At 41.7% G+C, this 14023-nt stretch overlaps 1 protein-coding gene and 1 pseudogene across 5 annotated transcripts in view; one reads left to right on the top strand and one right to left on the bottom strand.

Moving 5' to 3' along the window:
• The window catches only part of FRMD3 (FERM domain containing 3), a 283990-nt gene that overhangs the window by 150975 nt on the left and 118992 nt on the right, over positions 1-14023 (bottom strand). The gene's annotated exons all lie outside the window — the stretch shown is intronic.
• Positions 4970-5089, top strand: LOC120613057 (uncharacterized; annotated as a pseudogene).

Here is a 14023-nt window from a genome sequence, read left to right as displayed (position 1 = left end):
CACATTTAAAGACATTTGTGATTACACTGGACCCACCTGGATAATCCAGGATATGCTCCTACTTGAGTTCAGCTGCTAAGCACCTTAATGACTCATGCTACCTTATTGCCCATTGCCATGTAATTTAACCACCTCACAGGTTCCAGGGATTAGGGTGTGGACCTCTTTGAGAGGCCATCTTTCCGCCTATCACACCAGGTGTTGCTGATGCTGCTCATCGGAGAATCACTGGTCTAGTGTGCTGCCGGATAATGATGGGATTTCAAGACCACATGTTCCAAGAAGGGCAAGGAAGAGCAAATGAGGCCATACAATAGGAAGAGGTGAACTTGGGGCACAGGAGGGGACTCAAGACAAGAGAGACTGGACCAGGGACCACCAAATTTAAACAGTCATTAAAGTGAGTCTCCCAAAGCTCACACAAAGAGAGGAAGGGGGTCGACCACAGGGGCTGTGATAAAGAAACTTCCCAGGTGAGAACAAAAGTTCTCATTCTCACCTAGGAAAGTTCCAGGTGGAAATCGTTCCTTTACCCAGCGCTGCTCTGTCAAGGGAATTCCCCGAATGTTGACTAAAAAGAACTAAATCTAAAAATATAAATACTTCCTATAGGACACATTAGTTAAATATATTTGGGGAGGTACGTTAAGATTTCTGATGGTGGTAAGACAAAAAAAAAAGCCATTGCTAATTTTTACTCTGACTTGGGAGTTTTCCATTCCTAGAGAACTTGACTTTTGAAATATTCATTGCTTTTAAATAAAGTCTAAGCTGAGTTTGTTTTTGCTTTAACTTCTTTTTAATTTGAAAAGGGAGGAGCCTTGAAAGAACATATTTGTTAAAAGTACATTTTTTTATTGGATATTATATTGGGTTCCCAGTCTCATAGCATGTTATGTGCAAGAGAAATTATCACAGGTTTTATGATCATAAGAGGCTACTGTGTGTGTGTGTGTGTGTGTGTGTGTGTGTGTGTGTGTGTGTGTCAGAGAGAGAGAGAGAGAGAGAGAGAGAAGAGAGAAGGGGGAGGGGAGAGGGAGGGGAGGGAGAGAGATGTGTGTGAGGAGGGGTATGGTGAAGAGCAGCACAGGAAAGAAGGAAAGATCTGGGAAGCATGCTTCATATTGCTTTCAACTTATTCTGAAAAGCACTAACATCCACCGACTTAACTCTCTCTCATCCGAATTTGTTTTATTTTTATTATTATTTTAAAGCAAATGTTCTATTTCATACCAGGTCTTAGAGGCACTTCTCTTTCAGAAATGAGAGTGAGTTGAACTATACCACAAAACAACCTAAGCAAACCATAAACTAGAAACTGCATGTTCCCTCCATGTGAAGATTCATCTGTGGCCTAAAATGGAAATTCATATCCTTCTCCTATTTCTCCCCATAAAATAGATCCACTTTGAGGGAAAAATAGAAAGAAAAAAAAAACAGTGTCTTAATGACTCTGTTCCCAAAAAGTTAAGAGACCCAAGTTCCTACGCTGGCTCTCCCACCAACATCTAGGGAAGCCCTGTGGAAGGCTACTCCTGCAGCCCCTTCCCACTCTGAGTCCAAGCGTGCGTGCCTCCTAACCAATCAGGCAATATTTAAGGACAAAAATAATATAAGGACATGACAAGCTCCCCTATACCTAATGACAAAACATTTCTGAGGTGTAATCAAATGTACGCTTGTGAATAAATATTTCAATTTTAGAATAAGCTTTTGCTACCACACAAAGCTTCATTTTCATTTGCCAAATGGCTCTTTGATTTCCCTCACCTCAACAGAACTCTGGGGTTACCTGGAAGGAAGGGGAACTCCATTTGGTGAAACATGAGGGTTGCTTCAGCCAAAACAGATGTTTGCATCATCACTTAGCCATGTATCAGCAGCAAACAGCTGGCAAGTGTTTCGTGTTGCCAAGTACAACAGAAAGAATTTAAGTTTGGAACAATTAGAGGCCATCAGCATGGAGAAGGCAGAAAAACAAGAAAAGTCTTAAAGTTACAGAACACGCATAAGTCATCACAGATGATGTTTATGTACTAGACGCCCCCAATTAGGCATGGCTTAGGCCAAGAGGACAGAGAAGGAATGCTTGAGCAAAGATGTAGAAGAAAAAGTTTCTCAAAGCCTCTTCAGGAAACCATAACTAAAATAATTTGAACTAGAGTTCCCCGTGGAGGAAAAGTAATATTAAAGAAGAAAAAAGCCAATAAAAAGCATCAACTTTGATTTTGTAAGCCAGATACGTTGTAGATGAAGCAAAGTAGAGAACTATATCTTCTGATCTTCAGAGATTTGTAAAATAATAGAAACACAATGAGAAATGGGTAGTTTTCAATGTCTTGTGTTGGTTTAGTGCCGGTGTTTGCTTGTCAAGTTTGGCGGGGAGAAGGGTGTGGGTTTTTTTCTATCCAATTGTGAGGCTCCAGAGAAGGAAGTGTGTCAGGAATACTGTGATGAGGAAAAGCTATTTGGAGTTGCTGCCTTGGCATTTGACAGTATGACGACCCTGCTCACACCCAAAGTCCAGACATTTACTTAAGGATCTGAGCTTAAGGGTCCCACGTAAGTCTTCACTTTGCTTTTCCTGGGACACCCTTTAAAAGCACCACTTAGAGTCGAGCACATGAAAAGTTTGTGACCTCCGCCCCAATCCCTTATAAGTAATAGATGCTTGCTACCCAGCTCTCTATCTCCTGCTCCCTGGTGACCTGGGATGGAGGGCTGCACTTCCCCCAGTTCACTGTGTTTCCCCACCCTCATTTTTGGGATCTATAAGTAATACAACTTGTGACTTCACTTCCTTAGTGTGAGTGTATTGAAACTGCACCTTCAATCAAAACAACCCTGAGTTGTCATTTCTCCAAAGTGAGAGTTTGAATGCTGAGGCAGCTGTTTACCTGCTGACTCCATGTGTGTGGCTTATGCCTCCTCATTCAGCCGGTCATAATCTGCATATTCTTCATTTAATATACCAGCTACGGAGCTCCCAACACAAACAAAAAGGCTCTTAGACTCATTCTAGGGGCTGGCACAGAGCCATAGTCATCAACAAGGACCCCAGAATATACAGTGGTACCCCTCAGCCATGCATAAAGAACTCCTTCCTGACAGCAACAGGATGCTGACATCACCATCACAAGGAGTCCTATAAGCAAAACCTGGTAGAGTCTCTGCTGAGCTGCCTAATTTAGTAGCCACGAACCACATGTGACTAATTAAATTTAAATTGTAGTTCATTGACTTAAATAAACTATAATTTAAAGTTTAGCTCCCTAGTTGCACTAGCCCTACTTCAAGTTCTTAGTCACATACGGTTAGTGTCTACCGTATCAGATAGTGCAAATATAGTACATCACCATCATCACAGAAAGTCCTATTGGACAGTGCTGGCCAAGAAAAATGCTTCAACTTTAATGTGCATTTGAATCAATTTGAGGATCTTGTGAAATGCAGCTTCTGACTGAGTAGGTCTGGGGGCTCTGACAGCATTTCTAACAAGCTCCCAGTGCAGCTCACAGTCCTGGTCCACGGACCACACTGAGAGGCTGCAGCAGATTCACAGCAACCCTGTTAAATGCTGCTCTTTGGCTGAATGGTAAATGTTCCTCCATCTCTAACACAGAGAGCACCTTTTAGGTTACAGTTCCACCAAACAATGGACATTAGACAACATAGAACTTGTTAAATCCTTTTCCCTTGCCTACTTCTCCATCTTTGCACTTTCTGGTTTTAAAAAATTCCAAGATTCACAGCAAAAATGTGCAGAACACTGAATCTCTATCTTCGCTACATTTCCATTATCTGCAATGGAGATTTCCTTAACAGAAAGCCTGGCCTGATGTAAGTGAAGCAGCTGTGTTTTCAGAAGATAAGAGAAGTCCTTTTACACCCAGGCACAGTGGTAACTCAAGAGGAACAGTCAGGCATGAGCAGACATTCAACAGAGTTGCATTAGAAAAATATATTTAGAATAATGAAGGGGAAGAAAGAAGCTCTCCCAGCTTAAAAACAGAACATTGCATCACAATAGGAAAACAGTGCCACAAATAAATAACGCATAATATATTTGTAGCACTACCACTATTTCCAAATAGAAATAACTCAGTTGGTTTAGTCTTGAAAAACAAGGAGAAAATCTTACCATGCTGTACATAACTCAACATTTCCACATTATCTCAATTAATCGGTATAGCTAGCCACACAAAGCAGGTCTTTTTTTCGTTTTTACAGGAGTGAATTCCAGCTCTCAGAGGAGTTAAGAAACTGCCTGGAGCTCACCCTGGTCTCTCTGGCTTTACAATTAAACCTGTGCACTGTCCTGGGCTTTTGCTCCAACAGCACTGAAAAAAACAAGTTTATGAATAAATGAGAGGAGGGAGGTTACACCCTTTAAGCAAAATAACGATGACCTCTTCTCACTTCTAGCTACTATTGACTCGCCCACAAGTAGGATGCCTCACTCATGAATCCATTAAAGGATTAATGCAATCATTCAGAGATCTCTGCTAAATGTGCTGAAAACATAAACCATGGGGTTCATGATTTGATCTTGCTGGTTTTTGCAGAATGTACAGTGATTACAGGTTAAAATAGACACATTTTCTAGTTTACAGAATAACTGTCCAGAGCAAATGCAACAGTGAGCTGTTAACAAGGTCCCCTTCATGAGAATTAGCAGCCAGAGCTGAAAGCCTGGTACTCACAAGTGATGTGAGATGTTCTCACAACCAAGCAACCTGGCTGAAAAGATAGAGCATGAGGACATGGAGAGAGGCCTTAGGAGTGGGGCAGTCATATCGTTCATCATCCTAACTAGGATACTTTTGAGAGTGGAAAGGGACACTCGGGGACAACAACAGTAAGCAAGGACCATCCCAGGCACCCTGATGAAAAATCTTCCCTGAGAGGAGAAGGAGCCATCAAGAGTCACGTAACCCAAATCTGCATTTCAGAAAGCTCAGTCTTGTCTACCTATAGCCATGCCAACTCCAAATATGCCCGATCTCGTCTGATCTCGGCAGCTAAGCAGGGTCAGGCCTGGTTAGTACTTGGATGGGAGACCACCTAGGAATACCGGGAGCTGTAGGTGTAAAAAATTTTTTAAAATTAAATTAAAAATTTTTTAGAATTAAAAATTAAATAAATAAAAGAAAGCTCATTCTGGCAACTATGTGGAGAACAGGGCTAGGAGAGGAAAAGGCTATTAAATCTCAGAGACTCATTCTATGAGAGATGTGTGCACATGTGCTCACAAGCAGAAGTGAACCATCAAAAGAATACAGAAGCCAGGGCTAATTTTAAACCAACTAATCTTGACCTAAATGAAGCACAAAGAATTTTTCCAATGCCAAAGCTAACCACCTACTCCACTGCTCCTTCCCTGGCAAGGTCTGTTGCATCGTAGAAAGTGGAGCCAACACTTCAGGCCACAGAACACCATCTGGAAAAGCAACAAGTCATTGGTCTCAATAAGGAGATAGCCACAAACAACAAATACAACCCGACAAATATCTGTCTGGATTGTTGGAATCAGTTGTTTCTTCAACAAATATTTGTTGAGTATCTCCTCTATGCTGGGCACTGCAAATGTAAATAAAGACAAACAAGGTACAACTACTGCCTTCAAGAAACATATAGATAGATAAGGCAGTTATTATACAATAAGAAGTATGGCAAAGGTTGGCCCAGGTGCACTAATGGGCATTTACAACTCAAGGAGGAGCAAGTGAGTCTTAAAGCCTTACAAGTGTGGTCCCCAGACCTGGTGACATCCTGCAGCACTGGGAAGCTCTCTGGGAATGCAGAACCTCAGGCCCCAACTCAGACCGACTGAAAGGATCTGCATTTCAACAAGATCGCTAGGTTATCTGTGTACACATTAAAGTCTGAGAAACGCCGTCTTAAAGGATAAGGATAAGTCAGCCAAACAGAGGTAAGTAAGAAAGGAGATCTAAGACACAGGAAAGAGCAGAAGCAAAACAACTGGTGTCAGAGAAATGGTCCCACATTCCCAAACTGCAGAGACGACCATGCCCAAAGCACAGAATAAATATCAGACAAGTGGTAAAAGAAAGCGTCTTGGAGGAAGGGTGGATGCAGACCAGGCAGAGCCTGTGACTCCAGGACCCAGCTAGGTCTCTCCTAAGAGCCCTCGGAAGCCCTTGAAAAGTCTTACACAGGAGACATTTAAAATACTGCCCTGACAGCAATGGGGAGAAGGCAGACTTAGGAACCACAGGCGGAAATTATGACACCATTGCTGTATCTGGCAGTGGGGACACTAAGGAGGTCAGGTGGCCTGGGGCCAACTGTGGGTTGGAGGGAGCCAAGCGTCATCTGGCACAGGCTTAGGAACTTGGAAAGGAAAGTTTAGCTAATTATGTAAACCAAGAAATCTTTTTTCCAGAGCCACTGTTTTCCCCTAATTATGTTCCTTCCCGGATAGATCTGTGCCAAAGTAAAAAGAAAAGCACTCAAAGGACCTTCCGCACTGGGTCTCAGTTCCAGACATGAGGCTTGATCAGGATTTCCCAAAGTCGCCTAGAAATAGGAACTATTTGGGACATTTGTTCAAAATTCGGATTCCCAGGCCCAAGTATAGGCTATGTAATCTGAATCCTGTGGGAATGGCCTGAGGGACACAGGCTTGGGAGCAGCCAGGTGGTTCCACTCCCTAGGAAACCTGGGGCCTCTGAGGCAGGGTATGGAGAGAGCCCCGACTCTCATTGCAGGGGGCAGCCCATCACCCAGGAGGTCAGAAGGTACAGACTTCACTGAAGGAGCTGTTTAGAGGGGTTGTCCAGGTCACACCATCCTTAAGGGGCAAAACATGAAAAACAGGCTTGCTTGGTACCAGTTTAGAAAGTTATCACACTTGACGTGCTAATTGCACATCTTTAATGGCAGTTTGTCTTCTTCCTCCCTATTAGATTCATTCGATACTCATCACGTACAGACACCTATTTGGTACAGGCAATAAACTTGATTTTTCTGCCATATAAAAGTATCACTAAAAGTTAGTGTTAGTGTGAATTTTGATTCTTTGAACTTTGATAAATAGGTAGGTAGGCAGGTAGGCAGGCAGGCAGGCAGGCAGGCAGGTAGGCAGGCAGGCAGGCAGGCACACAGATACCTGACCCAGTACCTTTATATCTTATAAAAAAGATGAGTCTAGGGGAAAATGGGCAAAAAGCATGAATAGGCATTTCACAGAAGAGAAAATTCATAAGGCCAGCAAACATGTGAAAAGATGCTCAACTGATCAGTTATCAAGGAAATACTAATTAAATAACAGGATACCAATTCATACCCATGAGATTGGCACACATTTTAAAGTTTGACATTTCCAATGGTTTGTGAGATTCAGAGAAACCAAAGCTCTCATACATTGCTGGTAGAAGTATAAATGAACACAATAATTTTAGAAAAAGATTTTACAATACTTAGCAGAGGTGAAGATGGGCATCATGAGTACTTCCACTCTCAGGGAGAAAAGTTTTGCTTATGCGCACCAGAAAATACATATAAGAATGTTTATAGTAGCATTCTTTGTAATTAAACAGAATTGGAAATAATACAAATATCCATCAACAAGAGAATGGGAAAATACATGTTTATACACATACACACACACACAAAACATACATACATTTACATATATATTTTTCGATTATGTTTGTCTGATATCTTTGATAAATAAAAACATTTAGTCCTCAGTTTTAGTGATTTATCATTGTTTTTACCATTTATTAAGGCAAGTGCTGGGTGTTTTCCACATATTTCTAATTATCATAAAAGCACGGTATGACATAATTATTACCTTACAGTTGGAGAATATAAAGCAATGCATTTAGCCTAAGATCACACCACTGGGAAATGCTACAGCTCAGATTTGTACCCATTAACTCCAAAGCCCAAAATCTTTCTTAACATATATAACAGGGTTATTTTCCAAGAAAATCTCCATCACAACAGTATGTGTTAAATGCATTCTCTTGGTAATGATGTAAGCACAATAACAAATTAACCCCTCCCATGTTGTCTTGCTATGCAGCCCTATTCTTCACTAAAGATAAAAACAAGACAATAACAACAACAAAAATCCTAGGCGACAGCAACTACTAGTAGCATGCTCTCACTGGCAAAAAAACAAACAAAAAAAAAACGCTAATTAAAGTCATCTCCACCTAATCTAGTCTGGATTAATTTGTGTTGAGCTATCTATAATTAATGAGAATTAGCATAAATGAAAAATGATATTTTTCAGATAAAAAAGATAAACAGCAAATACGTCCCTTCATAGTAAGGAGAACTGGCCATCAGCTCCCAGAACCATTACCCCTTCCAAGCCTATAGCTCTCCTACTGTGATGTTTCACCAGCGGCTAGGGCTGAACTACTCTGCCCACAGACAGCTTCCTTCAGCTTCCTGTCACTCTGAAGATCCCTCTTGATCCTACCTCATGCTCCTGCCTGCTTTTCGACTCAACCTACCAATTATTTATTCCATCTCTATCATCGTCTGTTTCTCCCTCTCCCTTTGATCCTTCCCTTGGGTGACAAACATGCTACCCATGACATGACATCCTCAGAAATGCCCTTTTCTTTCCTTCTGATATTCCTTCACCCACCAAGCTCCCTTTCACCACCCACCTTCTTAAAAGAGCCCACCCTGTCCCGAGGTCCCATTTCCTTGCCAGCTTCTAACTGCTTAACCTTAATTCCTCATCCATTACATTGGGGCAATCGCACCTCTTCCGAGTCAGAAGGCTTCAGTGAGAATGTGTGACTGACAGAAGGTACCAAGTGGGAGCTCATTAGTCCTGCACTTCTCGAAACTTTTTTCTTAGATTCCATTTAGCTCCCTATTCTGCTTCCTAGATCTGAGTCTTTGTCTCTTATATCTGTTTGTCATTTGCTCAGGGATCTCATAAGTCCTCTAGATCTGACTATGACTTCTACGTAGAGAAGTAGATGGCTCTCAAGCTCTACATCCAGATTTGACATCTCATCTGTAAATTGACAGGTCCCAAACCAAACTCACCTCCCCTGATCACAAGGAAAACTCTTTTTACTTTCACAAACTTTCTTGATTTTTCTATTCTTAAAAAAAAATCTTTCATTTTACACCAAGGAGCCACTTAACGTTCACCTGTTATCTCCTCTAATATTTATAGCCAGAGTTAGCACACTGGTGGCCCAAGAGCCATACCTTTGATGTCTAAAGGCCAACATTTACAAATCAGAAGATTTCCCCTAAAACCTGAAAAGCTGGCCTCCTTTGAAAACTCACCTGAGCAAGTAATACCGGCTCAGCACACCCATTGCAGTGAGCTGGAGGAGAATAACAAATGGCCGCTCCCCTGGCCAGCGTACCCACTCCAGTCTCATGAGTTCATTCAGATCACCTATCTGACCCGACTAGGAATCCCTAGTTTAAACAATGAGGTTTTATTGTGTTTTATATAAAATAACATTGGAGCCCTTTGACACACAAAGTATGTCCTGCAGGTCCACACTGAGCAGCACTTCCTTGTCGATGGGATCTGCTGGTCCTACATGAACCCATTGAAGGAGCATGTGTGTTTCAGACCGTGCATTCCTAGCTTTTGCGGAACGTCCATTAGCAAAAGGATGGTTCAGAACATCGACTACTTTAGATGTCCTACTTCCTTGATCCAGCAAGATTTCCAGCCATAAAAGAATATGACATTGGTGTAATATATTTCTTGTTTTGCAAAATGAAACCGGTACCGCGTGTGCTTCCAAATGTTTATTATTCTCCTGTGAATAATTCATTCTAGTACATTTCCAGGAATATGAGTTAGGATCACTTGTTCTACCCTCTAAGATCATCTTTGTTTTCTTAAAAACTCTAGGACAAACAATTAAATTCCAAGTTTGAATTTATCTTAATTTGTTTTCAATGTTTTCTTCTTCATTCTATTCTGATTTTTTTTCTATTCTAACTTTTTACTTTGTATTTCATAGGTTATAATCTTAAACAGCTTTGTGGTTTAGTTTAGGTTTTTTGTTTTGTTTTGTTTTGTTTTAACACTGAGATTAAACATTTGACATCTCTGATATTTTAGTTCCCAGGAGTATCAGCTTTCGCTGAACCTACAAAGGTGTCAAAGTGTCACTTGCCTTAGCCTTCTCTTTTCTCTGGTTTGTTGACTCTAACGCCCCTTTTAATTTCTGCAATCTCGCAGCTGCCTTATAATTTTTGCTATCCTGCCTGCACCCCACGACCCCACGACCTGGCCTGAGTTCTAATAAGAAGTTTCCATTTGCCTTTCAGGAATGAGCTCTTATCAAAAGATCACTGTGTCATAAACATGCATGCTTGCCAGCTGCTAGCACTGCACTCTGTAGAGTGAGGACACTTAAAGGTGGGGCTTTGCCTTATTCAGAGAAACTCTGGGACTCTTCAGAAGAAACTCAGGGTACTTCTAAGCACAGACTATCCTCACTGGCACCCAACATCCAATTTATTACCTGACCTTTTCACCCAATTCCCTTCCCCTAATATACTCCCAAACCTGGAAGCTGGAGGGGATTCTGCTATGCACCTGGCAGGGCCAGATCGAACAATGAAATTCAAGAGTCTCCTCCATGTTCCCACCCTCTGAATGCCTTGCCTCCTCCCAGAATGATGATCCCTTTAGAAGTCCAGCAACCTCCTCCATAAACTGCTTCTACAGCTCTGGACATGCCACTGAGCCAGAAGCAGTGTCTCCCTGGATCACTGTGCTTCCCAGGCTCCAAGGAATCCAGGAATCCACTCCCAGGAGAATACCAGAGCACTGCCAGATGGCAGGCAGCCACCATGCTTCCCGGGTGGCCCTGGAGGAATGTGACTATGTGCCCTTTGTATGGCTGCCTCCCCACAGCCTGGCCGGCCCACACTCCCCAACAGCCCACTCACATTCCAAGGCCTTAAGTGTGAATCACAGTCAACCCCACCACCACACCACAGAAAATGCCACCACAGCCTCAAGTCCTCTGGAAGTTGCAAGGCTGTCCAGCCCAACAGTTAAACTTTTAAAACAAAGGTCATAGCTTACTCACCCAACACCTATAGAAATACCTGTTTGCAAATACAATATAAAAGGAATATAAGTTCAAGTACAGTATAAAAGCACTTGAGTCACTTTCACTCGTAAATGTTTCTTTACAAAAAGAAAAAAACTGGGAATAGTAAGAACACAAATCAGAGCTTGCTTCGTGCATTATATTAACAACGGACGGACATAGGTGGAAGTGACCTTTAACCACATCATAAAATTCTGCATGCTTAGCAATAATGACAGAAGCAAAGGTGAGGCCAGAGACTGTAAAACAAGGAAAAGAGGGATTAGGTCCTCTCCCAGAACTATGCCTTGTCCCTCTTCTGCCTTCCTTACAGGCAACACTTTTTAAAAGGAGCTGCATCAAAGTCACCATCTTGCTCAGTGCTGCAAGTTCCCTCTTTACCACCTCCTCTTTCTGACAGCAGTACTGTTCAAGGCTCCTAGACTGAAGGGAGGCAGAATGTTTCTTCATAAACCTCTCTCCTCAAGACCACAGGCTTAGCAATTTGTTTTAACAAATATCGAATTCTCCCCCAAACTAAAAAATGAACACTACTCCTGGCTAGGTTGTTCTGTGCCTTGATTACTAGACTCTTGGCCACCTGAGTCTCAGGTGGAGTTCAAGGTCAATTTTAGGATGTTGCACTACTGGTCTTCACAGGTCAGGAAAAAAAAAAGAATTTGGCCTATTGATCCAGGCAGTGGTATTAACAGAAAGGGACTTCAGTTCACATCCCAGCTCTGGCCCTTCCTGGCTGTGTCACCTAAGACAAGCCACTTGGCTCTCTGAGCCTCAGTTTCCTCAACTGTGAATCGGGACAAATATCCATCATTAAGTGAGTTGGTACATGTAGAGCACTGGGCACCCTACCTGGCCCATGGCACGAGCCCAGTAAATCTCCACTCAACCATCCCTTCCGGCTTAACCCGCAGTAGACCAGTAGAGTTTCTGAATTATTAAGTCATTTAAAAAAGCTCTTAAAAGCAAACCAGCTTAGACTAAAGCAAACAAGCCATGTTGTTAACAGTTCTCTTTCAATATCTTAGACTTAAAGCTTAAGGATTCTTATGGTTTCTAATGCAGAGCAAGGGGGAAAAAGCATTGCACCATGATCAGTAATTTATGACCTTTCCTTGAGAAAGAAAACTATAATTACCATAAGATACTAACATCTGAATCCCTTATTTAGTTCTTCTTGTTCAGTGCTTCTCCAGTTCTGCAGGCACCCATGTGGAAACTGGAACATAGCTCCAATGACATTTTTTTTTTTAATCTCAGTGTATATTTACAGAATACAACCATATTATCACATACAATATACAATATATATGTATGTACATATGGACCCAGACACATAGCTGCATGTACACACACACATACCCCCAGAGTGACAGAAAAGACTGGAATACACATGCTAGGTTTACTGCGTTTGGTACTCAGGACATGACACGGCATAGGCTTCTGTTTCATTTCTGCTTAGGCAACAAGCAGTGTGCCCAGAGGCCTTCTGAACTCAAATATCTAGGCCCCCAGAAAATCCTCTTATCCAGCCTAGCTTGGAAGTTCTCATGAAATCAAGTATCCTACTTAAGAGAAAGTAGATGTCTATCAACAGTAGAGGGTCTAAAGCCACTGCAAACCAGGAAGCCAGTGGGGAATGCTCAGAGTTTGAGACCAAAAAGCTCCCACTGAACACTGGGCCTCACTGGTTGAGTCATCCTCGAAAAGAAAATTCTTCCCTAAATCACAAACACCCTCCAAAGGCTATTTTTTAGTCATTTACCTCTTGGTATGAATTATTTTAATCTGATAGCTTTTGACTTAACAAGAAGCCAAGATGATTGCAATGAAAGAACAAATTTCAGTTGTTCTGGGGGTTTTTTTGAATGGGGACCATGTTAAGGGGCAAAAGGGGGAGGTAGAATTAACACCACATTCATTTCAGTGGTTCTCAAATTTGAGAATCACCTGGAAGGTTTGTTTAAAATGGAGGTTTCCCAATCAAACCCCAAACTGTGATTCGGTAAATCTGAGGTGGAAACCAGAACTCTACATATTTTTAATAACACCCTGTCTCAATGACTCTAATGTGGTCCTCAGCCCACAATATGGAGAAACTGGACCAATCTGTGCCATTCGAAAAGAGAGCCCGAATATGCACTCATCCAGGAACATCCAGGAATCCTGGAACCCTATGTCTCCCTGACAGCCCCACACCACACCAACTCCGTTCCCGCATGGTTCCATTTCAGAAAGAGGGGTGTTGAAGTATCAACCATAATAGTGGATTCATCTACTTCTCCTTGAGTATCTATCAGATTTTGCCTCACATAGTTTGACACTCTGTTGTTAGGCACATATGTGTTAAAGATTGTTATATCCTCTGGGAGAATTGACCCTTTTACCATTAAAACTCTCTTTGTCTCCGATAACTTTCCCTGCTCTGAAATTAATATAGCTATTCCCACTTTCTTTTGATTAGTGTCACCATGGTATATCTTTCTTCATCCCCTTACTTTTAATCTGTACGTGTCTTTATATTTAAAATGGGTATCTCGTAGATGATACATGGTTGGGTCTTGTCTTTTGACTCATGGCTCCCACCTTCAGTCTGACTCCAGCTCATCCTGCCCCTGTTCCCAGCAACTCCTCTCCTAAGGCTCTGCTCTTGGACTCTGACTTTTCTTTCTTGAGATTAAGTAGTTCCAAAAGAAAAAAAAAATGACCACGGAAATCCATTAAAACCATTTGTAGTTTTGACACACTGGGGGTCAGATCATAGCTCCTAAAACATAATTAAATAACTGACACATAAAACAGTCCACACAGCAGGCATTACAAAGGACTCACATGACTTCATAATATTTAGCTATTTCTAACTAAGAATCTAGTATATAGAAACTAATCACACATTGTTCTTTCATAAAATCTAAATTAGTAAGATTTATTGT

This window comes from Pteropus medius, unplaced genomic scaffold (assembly GCF_902729225.1).
Source record: "Pteropus medius unplaced genomic scaffold, Ma_sr-lr_union100, whole genome shotgun sequence".
NCBI lineage: Eukaryota > Metazoa > Chordata > Mammalia > Chiroptera > Pteropodidae > Pteropus > Pteropus medius.
The sequence above is the reverse complement of the archived record's forward strand: the minus strand, read 5'-3'. Positions and strand labels throughout refer to the sequence as shown.